Here is a 13,318-nt window from a genome sequence, read left to right on the forward strand (position 1 = left end):
TAAGACAAAGGTCATCAGGAGAGTCCTGGCTAATGCAATGATTTTTATTCTAGAACAAAGTAGTTTATCCCAAGGTCTCATTTCCTGCCTATCTGGGGAAAATGGGGCTAGGAAAAAAATTAAAAAGCATCCTAAAGGCATCATTTTAGCCTCCATCTCTCTGAATCTTAAGAAACATGCTTGCTTGCTTTCTTCTGGCCTCCACACTGTCACACTTGTTTCCCATAACCAAAGATAGCTGCTACAAATAACAAATGGAGAGGCAGACAAGAATAAATGCTTAGATTCTTAAATGTATAATGGCTACTGGGAATCAACATGGCCAACATCCTTAGGCTCATCAAATTCTGCATTTCGCCATCCCAATCCCCACCCAAGCCAGAACGCCAACTGTTGAGTTATATGATATCAGCAACAAATATGTGTGTGTGTGTGTGTGTATGTACTTGCTTGTGTATGTGTTTATAAGAGCAAAGTGATGAATTGGGTATCCAACTCAGTTAAGGAATATGTATATAAGCTCAGGAAGGCAGTCTGGGGATGAGGATGTCTGTTGAACAAACTGCATGATAGGAACAAAGCTGAACACAGAAAGAAAAATACTGAGCAAAGAGCACTATGTCTCTCCAGACATCGAAACGACCAGATATAAATTGGTCAGGACAAGCTATCATGTCACAATGTTCCCCCTCCCTCTTTGTTCCCTTTCTCTAATTTAATTTAGAAGCTTTGCTTCTAAAATCATTGATTCATTTCCCACTTTCTTATTTCCCCACAGTTTGGGCCCCTCTCCTTACTTTTGTTGTTTCCTGAATACAGATGAGGGGATTTAGACAGGCACCAGAGAAGATGACCACATCGCCAGTGTGGTCCCCAAACAAAAATCATTGTGCCAATAAGATACAGAGAAGTATATTTTAAATGATCAGTTTGGGATTGAGGTAAAGGAGTAGCTTGGAATATTCTTTAATAAGGATTACTTTTATCTTTTTATTTGTTTTAATTTTTTTAATGTTTATTTTTGAGAGAGAGACACAGAGATAGAGAGACAGAGAGAGAAAGAGACAGAGAGAGAAAGAGACAGAGAGAGAGAGAGAGAGAGAGTGAACAAGCAGCAGAGAGGGAGAGAAAGAGGGAGACACAGAATCCAAAGCAGGTTCCAGGCCCTGAGCTGTCAACACAGAGTCTGATTCGGGGCTTAAACTCACAAACCATGAGATCATGTGCTGAGCTGAAGTTGGACGCTTAACCGACTGAGCCACCCAGGTGTCCACCCTTTTTTTTTTTTTTTTATCTTTTTAAACTGTTAGTGCTATCTTACTCTATGCATTTTTAGCCACTTGTAAATTTTACTCTAATATATCTAAGAGACTGTTCCATGACAGACCATAAAATTAATGACATCGATCTCTACTTCATTGCAATTTATTAAATGAAAATACCCAATTTGCCTATCTATTGTCTATTGATTGACCTGAAACAAAAATGTATACTAAAGGGGAAAAAAACTCCACCAGAAATACATGGACAAAATTTATCACTGTAGTCAACTCTGAGAGGTTTTATAATTGGGGGTGACAATCGCTTCTCGGCCTTTTGGCTAAGATCAAGTATAATTGGGGGTGACAGTCAAAGAGATCATTATCCCTATCAGTGATTTAATTTTTACAAGGAATATGTATTTATGCATTACTCTTATCATTAATATTAATAAGCCTGAATAATTATAAACAATAAAAATGCTTCTTTCATCTGGAAAACAAAGTCTATGAGGAGACATAACCAATGTGTACGAGTCAAAAAAGGGACTGAGAGAAGCAATTAGTGAGCTTATCATGGAAAGGAGATCTGGAATTTTCTAAACCCCAGAGCACCTGCAAGTCTGCCACCATCTTACTAAGAGGGCTTGGGAGGCTAATGCCGGGGAAGAGCAGTGGTGAGGAAATGCAGCGCTGAGGACTCCAGGGTGTGGGTGTGTGTGTGTGTGTGTGTGTGTGTGTGTGTGCCTGTGCATGTGTGTGTTGATCTTAAACTCAAAGTGAGAGGAGGAAGGTGTGACTGTCCAGCTTGTGACTAGAAGGGCCACATTAAGAGAGGACAAGGAGAGGACAGAACCTTGCCACTTCCCCTTTCTTTACGTTTCTGTTAAGGGCAAAAGACTTTAGTGAGAAGAGCAAGTAAGTAAAGGAACTGAAACCTGAGCATTTTGTTGCTGGAGATAATTTGGCTCAGTGAAATTATATTCTAGAAGAAAAGTCCAAAAATAGCAAACTTCACAGTTTCTGTTTGAACATACCAAGGGAGGGAAACAAAAATGAGCACATGTCAATATATGATGATTCGTTAGTTGTTAAGATGAGGAAATGCACTAAGGTGCTTATACTTTAACTCTAGCAAATATACACAAAATAGAAAGTAAAACAGGAGCAAAAAACCCAGGAAATGAAATATCTTCTCCCTACATCTGAATGAATCATCTCTTACACCCCCGAGGTGCTGCGGTGGGTAACTCACCATGGAGACTACTGTTCTAGACTAAGGATTCCTGGGTATTCCTTAGTAATTAAACCTCAGAGGGGCAGACAGCTGATTCTCAATTAAGACTTTTAGTGAATTAATTAATTAATTCAACAAATGTTTACTGAATACCAGACAATGTACCAGAGGAAGTTCGAATGTGCTAAGAGTTTAGTAGGGAATTAAACAGGATAATCCCTGCACTTCATGAAGTTCCATTTCCATGCAGAAGACTGGGAAGATATAAATAAACATAAATATATATCAGGTGGTGATAACATTTCTTGAGAGTTGTATAGGAAAAGATATATACAAACTATAAGAAGCATTAACTACATCAAAAACACCACTGTCGTATGGTGTTGATCAATGGCTGGTGTCCATCTGTTAAGTGTAGAATTGATACTACACAGGGCTTGCAAGGCTGTGCCCTCATTGGCTTCCTGCTCATCAACTGTCAACAACTTGGATAAGAACACCTATTGTGTGTCTACAAAATTCACACATGACACAAATTGAGGAAAAATAATGATGAGATAAGAGAAAGGCAGTGGTAGCTCTGAAAGCAATTTACGTGCCTAAGGGCACAGAGCTAATAGATGACACAATCAGATTGGAACTTAGAATTTCTGATTTTTCTACAGTTCTATGTATCATCCATAAGAAGAATGTTAAAAATAAGACTTCATAAAAAAACTGTTCTGAAGAGTAAAGAGTAGGTGAAGCTATCACTATCAACAACAGTATAAATTAAGGGATCCTTTTGAGATGAAAAGTCCGTTAGAGGTTAACTAATTCAAACACTATAAGTCCCAATTAAGGAAATGAAGGCTTCAAGTGAGCAAATACTTTGTCCAAGGTCATACCACTCAGATAGTATCAAGGTTGAAACTACTAACCCAGGTTCTTAACTTACTCCAATGATCTTTCTCATGAAAAACAATTCCTTTTCTTTTTACTCCTTAGTGTCTCAGAAAAGATGGTATTAACTCCAAAGATAATGTGTGTTTCTTATACCAAAAAGGTAAGGAGAAATGACGGGGAAACTTCAGAAAATCTGACATCCTGTGCTGCTATGGCTTGAATGATTTGTGTTCCCCCTAGCCCAAATTTATATGTTGAAACCTAACTTCCAAGGGGATGGTATAGGATGTGAGGCCTTGGGGCCCTGGGGAGGTGATTAGTGTCCATATAAAAGAGACCAGAGAGGGCCCCTTGCCCATTCTACCGTGTGAGAACACAGCAAGGAGGTAACCAACCATCTGTAACCCACTCAAGACGGCCTTCATCAGACCCCATAACACGGCATCCCGATCTCAGACTCCCAGCCCCCGGAACTGTGACAGTAATTTCTGCTGTCTATAAGCTATCCATCCTGTGGTGTTTTGTTAGAACAACCCCAATGGACTAAAGCATGTGTGGTGGGCATTAGGGTAGTGTGGACCCAGGCATGTGTGAGCAGGCTCCATGTCCTAGAATCTGAAATATCCTGGAAATTAGGTTTAGTTTAGATCCTCAAATATCAGGGGGACTAAGTGTGAAGGTGGCATCTCTGCAAGTACTTGAAACATGACAGTAAGTTCTGACAATTCTGAGTAACACAGTGTTAGTCTCCACACTGGACCGGCAGGTCCCTGGCCCTTCCCTAAGCCTGGTTTAACCATTCTTGGATAGCTCTGCTTTAATTTCTGAGCCTATTATGACACAAAAACATTCCCTTGTTTCATTGCTTGGTATTGATACTGCAGAAAAAATATTCCAAGCAGCTACGGCTTACAAACCCCTCAATGGAGAAGGGAAAGTAACCCAGTCAGTAAAGCATGGAGGGAAGCAAGGACAGAATCCAGTTAGACACAGGAAGAAACCAGATTCATCACAGCAGGGGCACAAATTCCTGGGGGGGGGGGGCGTGTCACACTGTAGCTAGTCTCTCCAGGACTCTGCTTACTTACAAAGAATTTCTGGAGTTCTGAGTACAAGGTGTCCAGTGATTTGGAACTGGGCAAACACAGTGATGATACCCTGTGAAAATACTTTGAAGGCCAGTGCCAACGTGCTTTTGAACTTGTATTAACTGCTTGGCTGAGGAAACTAATGCGATGATGGAAAGCATAAAACATACATTTAATTTTTTTAAATTAATAATCCGTTCTGGGTGCAAATTTTAAAGGTAGAGCCAAAAACATCTCAGCGTGACAGAAAGAGAAGAGAGGAAGCAGAGAGGGGAAGTCAGAATGGAGAGGAGGGAAAAGAGCAGAAGGAAGAGGTCATGAAAGAGGAGATAGGGAAGGGCAGGCAAGGAGAAATAGAGGTCTGGATGGAAGTGTGGAGACTTGAAAAGGATGAAGAGAGGGGCAGGAAAGGAGAGATTCCGTCCAGTGGCTACTCTGCAGGTCACCAAGCTTTCCTGTCCTTTGTCTCCTGCCACTACCACCACCCACCCTCAATTCCTCCAGCTGGAAAATACGCTTGACTGCTCTATTATTATTATAATTGGCATAATTTATCTAAATAACAGTGCTTTTAATTTTTTTATTATTTATTTTTGAGAGAGAAAGACAGCATGAGCAGAGGAGGGTCAGAGAGAGAGAGAGACACAGAATCTGAAAACAGGCTCCAGGCTCTGAGCTAGCTGTCAGCACAGAGCCCCATGCAGGGCTCAAACCCAAGAACTGTGAGATCATGACCTGAGCTGAAGTCGGATGCTTAACCGACTGAGCCACCCAGGCGCCCCAAAATAACCCTGCTTTTAGAAATCTAATTATAAAAATAATATGTGTTCACTTAAAACATAATGGAAAGTGGACCAAGGTATACAAAGGAAAGTAAAACATTCATGGAAACAATCACCTTTAATATTCTGTTGTTGATTCTTTAGGGTACTTTTTCTACGCTGCTGTAGGCATTTCTTTTTTAAGAAACAACTTTTGCATAACATTGGAATACTGGAACATAGCATAATGTACCATATTATTGGAGTGTACTATTTTGCCGGCTGTAACAGTATTCTGTAATTTACTTAACTGATAGGCTGACTGCCAAGTACCGGTAGTGTCTATACATAATACTGTGCCGATTATCTTTGTAGGGAAATATTTGCCTGTCTCTCTAATCACTCGATTTATTAACAGGCAGAATTATTAAAAGACGGAATTCCACTAACTCAAAGAGAATGAGCATTTAAGACTCCTGTTAAACTGTCCAATTGTCCTCCAGAAAATTTATATAAATTACACTCCTAAGAAGAGCATATGAAGGGTCCATTCCCCAAGTTCCTCACCAAAGCGAAGTATCATGTTCTTTAAAAAGTCTCTCCTGGGGTGCCTGAGTGGCTCAGTCGGTTGAGCCTCCGACTTCGGCTCAGGTCAGATCTCACATTCGTGGGTTCGAGCCCCGCGTTGGGCTCTGTGCTGGCGGCTAGCTCAGAGCCTGGAGCCCGTTTCCTGCGTTGTGTCTCCTGCTCTTTCTGTCCCTCCCCCTCTCATACTGTGTGTCTCTCTGTATCAAAAATAAATAAAACATTAAAAAAAAGTTTAAAAGAAAAGGAGAAATACTATATTTAAAAAAAAATAAAAAATAAAAATAAAAAGTCTCTCCTTTTAATAGTTTAATAAATGATATATCTTTTTTTATTTCTAATTTGTGAGACTCAACATTTTCATTTTGTCTTTTTTTTTTTCTTTATGGATTACCTATCATGTTCATGGGACTTATATCCACAGAGATGTTTTGATTCAAGTTTTCATTTGTAAAATGGATAAATTGTTTGGATATTTACCCATTTATTGTACTCTCTTTTTAATATATTTTTAATAGGTTAAGTTTGGAACCTGAATTATTTGTTTTGGTAATTAAAGCTTTTTTTTTTTTTTTTTTTTTAGTAATCTCTATACCCAATGTGGGGCTCAAACACACAACCCCTATATTAAGATTACATGTCAGATGGAGCCAGCAAGGCACCTTTGTTTTGGGAATTAAAACCGCTATTGAACAACAGAGGTCCGTACTCCTTCACAGAAGATTGGTTTTTGGTATGAAGCAGCAAATCTTGCTTTTTTCCTCTGGTGAACACAAAGAAGATGAGGAAAGGAAGAAGTGTGTGTGTGTATGTGTGTGTGTGTGTAATGATGAGTACCTCTAAGTCATCCTTCTGATGGTGAAGGTAGTGTAAGATGTTGAACTGAACAAACTGCGGGAGCCTAAAACAACAGCAGAATCCCCTCCTCCAGGACCAATAAAGGAGTTGTGTCAGTAGGAAAGAGCATTTCCTTCTGAGATCTTCATCCCAGGGAAGACCCTAAAATATTCCTTTCTTTTTTTAATTAATTTTTTAATATTTATTTATTTTTGAGATAGAGAGAGACAGAGTATGAGCAAGAGAGGGGCAGAGAGAGAGAGGGAGACACAGAATCTGAAACAGGGTCCACGCTCTGAGCTGTCAGCACAGAACCTGATGTGGGGCTCAAACCCACGAACTGTGAGATCATGACCTCAGCCAAAGTTGGACACTTAACTGACTGAGCCACCCAGGGACCCCTAAAACAGTCCTTTAAAAATGATTTTATTAGAGCCATCTCTCCTTTAATTAGCAAGCAGCACTTTAAAGGCATATTAGGGTCTAACAGGGATTGTGTTCCGACTAGCCCAGAGCAAGGGCACAGAGATACCTAAAGAGAAAACAAACATCATCCAGAATTAGGCTTATTCACCATCTTTTCTGGTCACCTTGTTGGCTGAGCAACTAATCAAAGATATAAATAAATAAATGATCAAGATGGGACAATTATTCCTTACAGGAGAATTCCAGTTAATACCGATAATAAGAAATGACCAAAATAAGAAATTACCATCACAATCGCACAGAAATAACTGCTACAGGCAAGATCTACTGATGCATACTAAAATTAGTGGGCAAAATGCATAGCCTCAAAGTATCTTTCCCAAAATATTTATTAATTATTGTGGTGTTTTCAACGTATGTTCATAAAATTTTTGATACTCTTCTTGCCAAGAGTTGCAGCTTAATTATCTTCCCTTGAGAACGTACTGGACTTAGTAACTTGCTTTTAACAAATAAAGTATGCAACAGGAAAAAGAGTAATTCTGCAAAAGAGAAACCTGGCAGACCCTACTTGAAGTGGTCAAGGTTAACATCATAGCTAATAAGACATGCTGATACACTGTATTGTTTGGTATGATGTCATGAGAAGGGCACATCGTTCCTGGGATAGTCTTCCCAGCAATCTATGACCCTGTAATCATGAGAAAATATTGGACCAACCCAATTTTGGTTAAAATATCTGACTAGTACTCTTCAAAATTGTCCAGGTCATCAAAGACCAGGAAAGACTAAGGACCTGCCTCAGATCGAAAGACACTAAAATATATGACAATTAAGTGGGATTTTGGAAAATAAGGACATGAGTAAAAAATGTGGGGTAATCCAAATCAAATCTCCAGTTTAGTTGACAGCCTTTAACCAATATTAATTTCTTAGTTGGAAATACTGCTCCATGGTTACAAAACTTGTTAGCTTAAGAGAAGTTGACTGAAGATTATATGGGAACTTTCCATTCTATGTTTGCAATTCTTTAATTCTAAAATTAATTTGAAGTAAAAAGTTAGGGGAAAACTATACTCAAATCTCCCAAGGAGGTACTCAATTAGAGGAAAACTACTATAAATAGGAAAGTAATGTGTCCTTTCTAAGTCATTGTTATCACATGGTACAGATGGGTCATGTCATTCTATCACATAAAGTGGGTAAAGTACTGTAGCATTCCAACTAGTGTAAGTTTATGATTCACAGATTTCAACAATCACAAAAATAAAGTTATACTATGTAAAAAATGATTAGATTGGAAAAGTGGCTCTTATTACTGAGATGTTCTTACTCTTCCTTTATTTAGAAGTAGAAAGCAACATGGATGGCCAGAGTTTTTCCTGATTCTAGAGCTGCCCTGGTCACTGGGAAGAGTCTGATTGCAGCTGACAACATAAATCTTTTGGCCCAGGAACTGTTGAAGTATGAGAGGGAATGTAAATCTCTGGCCAATGTGGCTGTATGCTGTGTCGGCTTTGGGTTCCTCTCTCTTAAGCACATTGTTTTCCTTGGCTACTAAATTCAGGAAGGCTAACTGCTCATAGGAGGCACAGTCTGGAAGAGCTAGTTTGTTCTCTGGGTTAGCGATGCAGAAGCTATCCCAGGCACATAAATATTCTAACAAGTTTCATCTTGTCACAATAGAGTCATAAAATTGCTCTGTTCAGCACATGATAATGGCTTTGTAATTCAATTATTGGTAGAATTTGTCTTCTGGTATTTATCTACCTTAAACTTCAGGCACTCATGGAAAACCCTTTACCATAAATTTCATAAATGCTGCAGCAGGTTCTGTCCTCCACCCCAGGGCACATCTTGCCATGCCTGTGAAAACCTTGACAGCGTTCTCTAAATTATGGAATTGCTTCGTTTAGAGATGTTGATGTTTTAAGTGCCTGAGTCGAACGATAAAAACCAGTGGGACAGGTCCATTTCCTCTGGTTATTCTCTGTAGAGAAAGAGAGATCCTGACAAAGTTCATTCTCAATCCAAAAGGCTGTGTTTAGGGGTGCCTAGGTGGCTCATTTGGTTGAGTGTCCGGCTTTAGCTCAGGTCATGATCTCACAGTTTGTGGGTTCAAGCCCCATGTCAGGCTCTGTGCTGACCACTAGCTCAGAGCCTGGAGCCTACTTTGGATTCTATGTCTCTCTCTCTCTGCCCTTGTTCATGCTCTGTCTCTCCAAAATAAATAAAATGTTAAAAAAAAAAAAAAAGCTGTGTTGCTGTGTTTAGCCATTTATCTAGGACTGTGTAGAAGTGATTCCCACAACCCACAGGAGGTCATATGTGACAGCTTCAAAGTTCTCTAAGAATCCTGATAAAATTCTTAACACATTCATAAACACATCAGGGCTGGTCGGCTACATGGACTCACCGGCCAAAGAGTTGGTTTTAGGATCTTCCTTTGTCCATTCTGCCTTTCTTTCCTACCATGTCAAATAAAGCAGTTCCTGGGTCTTCTCTACCATTCTGCTTAGAATTTACCATCCCACATCATATTAGTTACCTATTAAGACAACCTTATCTAACTTTTGATTTGAAAAGTAGAAATCTATGGCTGCCTCATCCCCATATTCATTCTTAAATTTTCACATATTCAATAAATACATATTGAGGACCTATTTTATCAATTCCAAATTGCTAATTTTCTTCATTTTAACATCTTTTAAATCTGTAGGTATCTAATAATCATTGAAATGATACTGTTTAGGGGTGCTGGGTAGCTTAGTCAGTTAAGTGTTTGACTTCGTCTCTGGTCATGATCTCATCGTTTGTGGGTTTGAGCCCCGCATCAGGCTCTGTGCTGACAGCTCATGATATATGGTATGTGGCAGGGAGTGTTCTAGGCATTTCACTGTATTAGTTCTTTGGTCAATTTCTTCTCATCTTTGGCCTATCAGCAGTCAAGTCTCTGTCCTTAAAATCTTTCCCCAGGAACTCCCGTCACCATAACTGAATATGAATATTTGTCTCTGTCCTTTATTTTTTTCCTTCTCCTCTTCCCATTTCTCAATGTTTTAACATAAGATGAGTTAATAGTGGCTGACCTTACTTACATCTTGGTATTTTGGTTACAGAATACAAAAAGGGGAAGCATGACTCAGCTAAAAGAGGAATATCACCTGAAAACAATGTGACATATGCAATTTTTCTCATCTTTTTGGGGAGGCATTTATCACATTTTAAGTTTTATGGGGGACAATTCCATCACTGTTGGGTGAAGCATAATTATGTTTTTGTTTTTATTTGGAGATTATATATCGTTTTACAAGATGTGCCAGGTTCCAAGTTTTCAAGGGGTAGGCTGCGGTGATTTTGTATTGGATCAACTTGCCCAATCAATAACCATATTTCCCAGAGTCTCTATAGTTTCTGATTAGAAGTGACCAAAAGGAAGTATGTATGAGAGGAAGACAGGAGGGAAGCAGCAGCCATTTCATTCTGAAGGTCATTTTGGTTCAAGGTGCCAAGAGGCAGCGTAACAGTTCTGGCAAGTTCTGGTCTGGTCTGTCCTTACTCTTCCTTTCCCAAGTTCTATCTCCAGCTATTCTTCCATATTGCCAACCTCACATCCTCAGCCCCTATGCCAGATGCTGGTTTTTAACTTCTAGAGGGGGTCCTGCTACAGTCCGAACTCAGCAGCTTGCAAACTCCTCCAGGACAGAAACTGTGTTCACAGCCAGGTTCACAGCCAGTAGTCAGATCTAAAAATTACTCACTCAATTGATATAAATTAAATGAATTGAGTAACAAGGGCTTCTAAATAATTGAGAAGCTATAAAATTAAACACTAAGCTGTTTCTATCCATAGTTCCTGACTCTGGGGCAACAGGAAAGTAAACTACATGTCTACATTAAAAATTCCCACTGAATTCACAAATCAATCAACTTGATACCCCACATTAATAATACCACACATTAATAAAATAAAGTATGGGGACCATTTGATTCTGTCAACAGAGAGAGAGAAAGCATTTGACAACAGCATCCTCAACAAAGCAGGGATAGATGGAACATACCTCAACATCATAAAGGTCATAGATTACCTATACCTAATATCATCCTCAAGGGGAAAAACTGAGAGCCTTTGCCTTTCCCCTACAGTCAGAAACAAGACAAAGGTGTCAACTCTCACCATTAATATTTAACATAGTCCTTGAAATCTTAGCCTTAGCAATTAGACAGCAAAGGAAAGAAAAGGCACCACACTGGCAAGGAAGAAGTTAAACTTTCACAATTTGCAGATGACATGATACTCTACATAGAAAACCCAAAAGGCTTCACTCAAACATTGCCAGAACAAATACGTGAATTCACCAAAGTCACGGGACATAAAATCAATGTGCAGCAGTCTGCTGGATTTCTATACACCAATAATGAAGCTGCAGAAAAAGAAATCAAGGAATTGATCCCATGTGCAATTGCACCAAAAACAATGAGGTATCTAGGAAAAAACCTAACTAATGAGGCAAAAGATCTGTACTTGAAAACGAAAGAACACTTAAGAAAGAAGCTGAAGAGAACACAAATAAATGGAAAAGCGTTCCGTGCTTATGGTTTAGAAAAACAAACATCGTTGAAATGGCTACAGTGCCCAAAGCAATCTACATATTTGATGCAATCCCTGTTAAAATACTACCAGCATTTTTTGCAGAGCTAGAACAAAACATCCTAAAATTTACATGGAACCACAAAAGACACCCAAGGGTCAAAGCGATCCTGAAAAATAAAAACCAAACTTGAGGCATCATAATTCTGGATTTCAAGAAATATTATAAAGCTGTAGTCTCCAAGACAGGATGGCACTGCCACAAAAACAGACACACAGATCAGTGGAACAGAATAGAAAACTCTATGATCAATTCATCTTTGACAAAGCCAAGAAGAATACCCAATGGAAAAAAGACAATTTCTTCAACAAATGGTGTTGGGGGAAAACTGGAGGCAATAAGCAGAAGAATGAAACTGGGCCACTTTCTTACACCATACACAAAAATAAATTTAAAATGAATGAAAGACCTAAATGTGAGATAGAAAACTATCAAAATCCTAGAGGAGAACACAGGCAACAACCTTTGACATCAGCCTGAGCAACTTATTACTAGACAGGTCACTGAAGACAAGAGAAACAACAACAACAAAAAAAAAACATGAAAGGTTGGGGCTTCATCAAAACAAAAAGCTTCTGCATATGAAGAAAACAATCAACAAACCTAAAAGGCAGCCTAGGGAATGGGAGAAGAAATTCGCAAGTGACATGCTGGATAAAAGGTTAGAATCCAAAATCTATAAGGAACTTAACAAACTCAACACCCAAAAAAGAAATCATCCAAGGAAGAAATGGGCAGAGGACATGAATAGACACTTTTCCAAAGAAGACATCCAGATGGCTAAGAGACACATGAAGATATGCTAAACAATTCATCATCAAGGAAATACAAATCAAAACCATAATAAGATACAACATCACATGTGCCAGAAGGCTAAAATTAACAACACAAGAAACAAATGTTGGCAAGGATGTGGAGAAAGAGGAACACTCTTGCATTACTGGTGGGAATGCAAACTGGTATAACCACGCTGGGGAACAGTTCGGAAGTTCCTCAAAAAACTAAAAATGGACCTACTCTACGATCCAGCAATTGCACTCTTAGGTATTTACCCAAAGGATCAAAAAAGTAGAGATTCAAAGCGGGTACATGCTTGCCAATGTTACAGAAGCATTATCAACAATAGCCAAAGTATAGAGAGAGCCCAAATGTCCGTCGATTGATGAATGGATAAAGATGTGTACACACACACACACACACACACACACACACACACACAATGGAATACTAGTCATCAACAAGAATGAAATCTTGCCACTTCCAATGATGTGGATGGTGCTAGGATGCCTTATGCTAAGCTAAAAAAGTCAATCAGAGAAAGACACATATCATATGATTTCACTCATATGTGGAATTTGAGAAACAAAACTGATGAACATAGAAGAAAGGTGGGGGAGAAGAGACAGGAAAACAAGCCACAAGAGACTCTTAAGGATAGAGAACAAACTGAGGATTGATGGAGGGAGGTGGGGGGTGGGATAGATGGGTGATAGGTATTAAGGAAGGCACTTGTTGTGATGAGCACTGGCTGATGTACGTTAAGTGATGAATCACTGAATTCTACTCTTAGAACCAATATTGCACTATG

At 39.1% G+C, this 13,318-nt stretch overlaps 1 protein-coding gene and 1 long non-coding RNA gene across 2 annotated transcripts in view; one reads left to right on the top strand and one right to left on the bottom strand.

Moving 5' to 3' along the window:
• SORCS1 (sortilin related VPS10 domain containing receptor 1) overlaps nt 1-13,318 on the bottom strand; it is a gene marked incomplete at its 5' end in the record, with an annotated part of 502,465 nt that overhangs the window by 145,237 nt on the left and 343,910 nt on the right. The gene's annotated exons all lie outside the window — the stretch shown is intronic.
• On the top strand, nt 3,184-6,592 carry LOC115285872. The gene is made up of 3 exons (XR_003905729.1): nt 3,184-3,232; nt 3,484-3,541; nt 6,399-6,592. It is a non-coding gene; the product is annotated as an uncharacterized LOC115285872 (long non-coding RNA).

This window comes from Suricata suricatta, chromosome 2 (genome assembly GCF_006229205.1).
Source record: "Suricata suricatta isolate VVHF042 chromosome 2, meerkat_22Aug2017_6uvM2_HiC, whole genome shotgun sequence".
Classification (NCBI taxonomy): domain Eukaryota; kingdom Metazoa; phylum Chordata; class Mammalia; order Carnivora; family Herpestidae; genus Suricata; species Suricata suricatta.